Here is a 6,624-nt window from a genome sequence, read left to right on the forward strand (position 1 = left end):
TGCAGTCGAGCTCTGATCTGAATTATCTACTCGGTCGTTTTGCGTATGATTTCTGGTCCCGTCAATGCATTGCTTGGTGTCTGTCCTCTTGCTAGCTGAGTGTCACCTATCTCAGCCCAACACAACGGTGATCTACATTTACGCCCATACAATGCCTCGAATGGAGCAACTTTGATGCTTGAGTGATAACTGTTGTTGTACGAGAACTCGATTAAAGGCAAGTGGGTATCCCACGACCTTCCAAAGTCTATCACACATGCGCGAAGCATATCTTCAAGCGTTTGAATGGTTCGCTCGCTTTGACCATCCGTTTGTGGGTGGTAGGCAGTGCTCATGTCAAGTTGTTTTCCCATAGCTTTCTGAAGCGATTGCCAAAAGTGTGAAGTAAACCTACTATCTCTATCTGAGATGATAGATATTGGCACTCCATGGAGTCTCACAATTTCCTTGATATAGGTTCTTGTCAATCGTTCCATCTTGTATGGCTCTTTTATTGGCAGGAAATGAGCGGATTTTGTCAACCTGTCGACTATTACTCATATGGTATCCAAACCATCTGTTGTCTTGAGTAGTTTGGTCACAAAGTCCATAGTAATCCTTTCCCATTTCCACTCGGGTATTACTGGTTGTTGTAATAATCCCGAGGACTTCTGATATTCTACCTTTACTTTAGCACAAGTGAGGCACTTGCTAACGTAAGTGGCAATTTCTGCCTTCATGTTAGGCCACCAATAATGTTGCTTGATATCCAAGTACATTTTATCTGAACCCGGATGGATGGAGTATCGTGTCTTGTGGGCTTCATTTATGACTACTTCTCTGAATCCCCCAAGTTTAGGGATCAAAATTCGGTTCATGAAATAATATGCTCCGTCCTCCTTAACTTCGAAATTCTTTTCCATTCCACGTAACGCTTCGCTTGTTCTGTTTTCTATCTTCATAGCATCGAACTGGGCTGCTTTAATTTGCGTAGACAGATGGGATTGAATGGTTATTGAAAGAGTTTTCACACGACGATTTGAGAATTATTTCCGACTCAAGGTATTAGCTACCACGTTAGCCTTGCCTGGGTGATACTTGATTTCGCACTCATAATCGTTTAGCAGCTCAACCCATCTTCGCTGCCTCATGTTTAACTCCTTTTGATTTAAAATGTGTTGGAGACTCTTTTGGTCCGTGAAAATGGTGCACTTTGTACCATAAAGGTAGTGCCTCCAAATCTTCAAGACGAAGACTACAGCTCCCAATTCGAGATCATGGGTGGTATAATTCACCTCATGTGTCTTTAGTTGTCGGGACGCATAAGCTATCACCTTCCCACGCTGCATGAGTACACAGCCTAAACCCTGATTCGATACATCGCAGTAAACTACGAAGTCCTCTGTTCCCTCTGGTAGTGATAGTATCGGTGCACTGCAGAGTGCTTGCTTCAGAGTTCGGAATGCAGCTTCTTGCTTATCTGTCCATTCAAAGGGTACACCTTTTTGTGTAAGCATGGTAAGTGGCTTGGCTGTTTTGGAGAAGTTCTGAATGAATCTCCTGTAGTAGCCTGCGAAACCTAAAAATTGGCGAATTTCTGTGGGTGTCGTTGGGATCACCCATCCTTCAATGGCTTTGACCTTAGAAGGATCCATATGTATCCCTTCTTGACTAACAACATGACCCAAAAAGTTCACACTACGGAGCCAAAACTCACACTTAGAGAGTTTTTCATATAACTTTTCGGTTCGTAGGGTTTCCAAGCTTTGTCAGAGATGTCGGCCATGCTCCTCTTCGCTTCGAGAATAGACTAGGATATCGTCGATGAAAACAATGACAAAATTATCGAGGAATGGTCGGCAGATTCGATTCATCAGGTCCATGAATGCGGCAGGGGCATTCGTTAGACCGAAGGGCATTACAACAAATTCGTAATGTCCGTAACGAGTTCGGAAAGCGGTTTTGGGGATATCCTCTTCCCGGACCTTGAGTTGGTGGTATCCGGACCGCAGATCTATCTTAGGGAAGTAGCTTGCTCCTTGGAGCTGGTCAAATAGATCGTCGATTCGCGGAAGTGGATAGCGATTTTTGATAGTGAGCTTATTTAGTTCTCTGTAGTCAATACACATCCTAAAGGAGCCGTCCTTTTTCTTAACAAAGAGAACCGGAGCTCCCCAAGGTGAGAAGCTGGGTCGGATGAATCCTTTGTCCAAAAGTTCGCTGAGTTGGCTGGACAGTTTTTGCATCTCCGCAGGAGCCAACCTATAGGGCGATTTGGCGATGAGTGTAGCTTCTGGCACAAGGTCAATTCGGAACTCGACTTGTCTTTCTAGGGGTATCCCTGGAAGATCTTCAGGAAAGACATCCGGGAAATCGCAAGTTATTGGGATGTCTCGAATATTGACCTCTTCCATGGACTTATCCACTATATGAGCCAGAAACATCAAGTCTTTCTTTCGTAAATACTTATGTGCCTTAATGCACAAGATAAGACGAAGGTTCATGTTGGGTTTGTCTCCGTATATAATGAGGGTTTCGCGATTTGGGAGGTGAAGGCGAACGGCCTTCTCGTGACATATAATTTCAGCATAGTGGGGGCTTAACCAGTCCATGCCGATAATCACATCGAAACTCCTAATAGTTACAGGCATCAAGTTTATTTGAAAGACGTGATGATTTAAGGTCAGGGTACATCCTATGTAAATTTCCCCAGTGGATTCTGTTTTCCCATTAGCCATTTCCACCGTAAAGGTTTCATTAAGCTTCTGGGGTTGTTGTTTTAACAAGTGTTTGAATTTATTACTCACAAAGCTTCGTTCTGCCCCGGTATCAAATAGGATGCATGCATAAGTGTGGTTTAGGAGAAACGTACCGGTGACGACAACAGGATCCTGAACCGCTTCTCCTTGACCCATGGTCAGCACTCTCCCTGCTCCTCCATTCCCAGGGTTGTTGACGTTGGGGCAGTTTCGACGGAAATGTCCAGTCTTTCCACATCCATAACAGGTGTGGCTTGGCCCCGGGTTGTTGCCGCTGTTGTTGGTGTTGTTGTTGTAGTTGCGGTTGTTGCTGTTGTTGTTGTTGCTGTTGTTGTTGTTTCCCTGCTGCTGGTTTTGGGGAGGATAGGTCCTGCAGTATTTTGTCGTGTGACCCTTTCGATTGCAACTGGTACAATGCATCTCCCTGCATTCGCCATTGTGATGGAGATTGTACTTGTTGCACTTTGAGTAGATGAGACTGGAGCATGTGGTGTGGCGGGAACTTGGGTGGTTGCAGCATTGACTGTCACTGTTTGTTGTTTCTTTGACGACTCTGAGCCTTGTCGCCCTTTTCTCTTGTTATTATGTCCTTTCTTGTTGTCACTCTCCTTCTTGCCTTCAGTTTCCCCTGACTTCTCGCCCTTCTTGTTGTTGTGGTCGTAAAGTTTCTTGGCGAACCTCTTGGCACTGTCGAAGGTTTCAGGATGTGCAGCTATCACATTTCCTTGAATTGGGGAGGTTAATCCCCAGATGAATCCTTCGATTTTCTTTCCCTCTGAAGTAATCATGCCAGGGCACAACAGTGACAGTTCGCTAAACCTTGATATGTATGCATCAATGTCGGAGTTTCGGACGGTGAGATTCCATAACTCTTGCTCTATTTTCTGAATTTCGCCACGCGGGCAGTATTCGGCCATCAACATTTCTTTCAACTCCGCCCACGGCATGGCGTTGGCTACGGGGAGAGTCATGGCCTCTACATGTCCATTCCACCAGGTGAGAGCTTGGTCAATGAATGTGCATGCGGCAAACTTCACTTTCATCTCCTCGGGGCATTCACTATCTCGAATACCGATTCCACCTTTTCAATCCATCTCATTAGGATTATCATTCCCCCTGTGCCATTAAATGTTCGTGGCTTGGCGTTGGTGAAATCTTTGTAAGATCATGTCTTGGTAGGCCCTTGATTTATTCCGTTGTTCGAACTTCCAGCCCCTTGTCCATTGCATCCACCATTGTTCCCTTGGTGGATTTGTGCCATGGCTGCTGTGACCGCAGCAGATACAGCTGCTTGAAATGCAACTGAGTTGATTTCTGGTGGGGTTGGCTCAGGGTTTCCACTGGTAGGTCGTTGAGGCATCTTTATGTCATGGAACGGAAAGATGTTGAGTGCCTAAAATTTTTGTGAGTTCGTGGTCCTATAAAGTAGGTGTATTGCATGTAATTAAGTAGTTTCACATATTAATCATACAATCATGGAAACATAACACATAACAGACAACAATATCACGATAGAACACATATATTTTTCCACTAATAATATCCGTACTTTGATACATGAAAATTTGCTCGAAAGAGCATACATAAAGGGTACAAGTTCGGCAGCGTAACGACTCTATGAGTAGTGTAATCACTTAAACATAGAGTCGATGGTACATAACATAGATCATATAAGCATAACACTAAGGACGGATACGTCTAGTTCTAGTCATGGTGGGATGTGCCAGGGGGTGGTGCTGAGGAAGTGGACGCTCCCTGAAGGCTAGCCACCTATCGTTACGCGTCTCGGAGTCGAGCCTCCCACCTCACCTGCCTCATGTGGAACTCTCGGATAACCTCTCGCGTCTCCTGTTCTGTACGCTCAACTCTAGTCCGCATCTGGTGCATCTGATCAACGGTGCTCTGAGCTAGGTCGCCAGTGTTCCGCAATCGTCTCACCATGACTGGAAGCGCGCGATCAGCCGGTCCTCCCTCCCTCAAGTCGTAGAACTCGCGTGCCATGCCAAACGGGGGTCGCTGTCCCTTTTGCCTGCTCCACCTCCAAATGTCGATACCCCAGGGGTATGTTTTAAGTTTACCTACCATCGCGATTTCCCCAGGGCATGTGATAGTTGTATTCCGGAGGAAATGTAGTTGATCAGGCTACATTCGCCCCTTAATACAACTGTGAACAGCCCTGGCTTAACCGAGATGTCAGGATCATCTTATTTGATTTGGTATTATGTTCTTTTTCCTATATCGCACAAGTAAAGGTGTTTTATCGTTATATTTTATTTGTTTTGTTCAGAGTTGTTTAGTCCCTCTTTGGTTTATAGTTGCATATCAATGTGTGGTAAGATATACCAGTTCACTATAAACAGAGCTCTGATACCAACCTGTCACACCCCCGAACCAGACGGCGGAAACGTTCGAGGGCTCGCGTGACTTAAATTGAATATCATCACAATGAATATACATGAAACATTACATAAACATCACCATGCATTAATACATTACAACTGACCTTGTTCACATCAAGTACATTGTCTAAATATTACATATCCATAGCATAAATTGTTTGAGAGTTTTCAAAACATAACATCCTAACACACTTGGTATTGTTCTTCGGCTTATCTGTTACCTGAGAATACAAGTTATTTTGAAAACGTCAACATATGAAATGTAGGTGAGTTCATAAGCAGGGTTGATATGAAAATGTTTTGTGTAGTTTAGAAAACCCAGAAAATCCGATATTTTCTGAAAAGACAATTGTTTATACTAAAGTGTGAAGATCCATAGGTTTATGTATAAATGATTTCAAAGCGTGTATAAATGAGAAGTTTTGCATTATGGTTATTGAAAATACAAGTGAATGGTGTTGATTTCCTCGAAAAACCCGATGTTTTCCGATAATATAATATAATTATTTCGAATTATTATACCGTCATAACGAATGATTATGAATTCCCTTGATTACTCAGATAGTATTGGATTTATTATGCGAGTCGTTATAACCATGCATGATAATGACTAATTCGTCTGTCTTGACATTCTAGTGAACGCCGGAATTGATCTTAAGATTTTGTCACCCTAGACTGGCCGAGTCTAACTGTAGCGAACAGCTGAGGTGTGGGGGAGTCACCCCCGTATAGATCTATACACAAACTCTCGCTCTCCCTCCAGGAGACTTTGATTATAACTACAGACTACGACCGACACTTAAAGGTGTCACCCGTTATTACTCACTTAATCCAAACGAATTTGATTACCCTTGATTAACGACCTGATTTTGTTTACTTGAATTTGAAGGTAAGCCTAACAGACGAGGAGAAGAGGATTACGAGGTCCTACTAATTACGTATGATATTTAGGGCTGTTGAGTATACGAAGGACGCGTTGGCCCATTTCGCATATGATTTACTTAGACCTTACTAGCAATTCTAATGGGCCACTGAGGCCCAATAGCACGTACAAGCCATTGAGGGTCCCTTAAGCATGTAATTGGGTCGCAGGAGGCCCAATAGACATGTATTATTATTGTTAGGCCCAAAAGTCATGTTAATGGCTCACGAAAGCCCAATAAACATGATTAGAATCTTTCAAGCCCAACAATTTAAATATTTACTTGTTTTAGGTATGGTATAATTGTCGGAAGGTCTGATGGTTCAATTGTTAAATCGCAAAGGCATGAAGTTTGTCGATTGTTTATAACGATATTTGAAAATATATGTATATTTTTCATTCTAAATTCATAAGTTATAATTTGGTATTTTTTTTCACCCAAATATCTTAATAATAAAATAATTGACTCAAAATATTGGTTTGACCTATTCAGCCATTCTTTAATAAAAATGACAATTTTAGTCCCTTTTTATAAAAAAATGACATTTTAGGTCCTTAAACTATT

This window comes from Lactuca virosa, chromosome 4 (genome assembly GCF_052849685.1).
Source record: "Lactuca virosa cultivar CGN04683 chromosome 4, Lactuca_virosa_CGN04683_v6, whole genome shotgun sequence".
Classification (NCBI taxonomy): domain Eukaryota; kingdom Viridiplantae; phylum Streptophyta; class Magnoliopsida; order Asterales; family Asteraceae; genus Lactuca; species Lactuca virosa.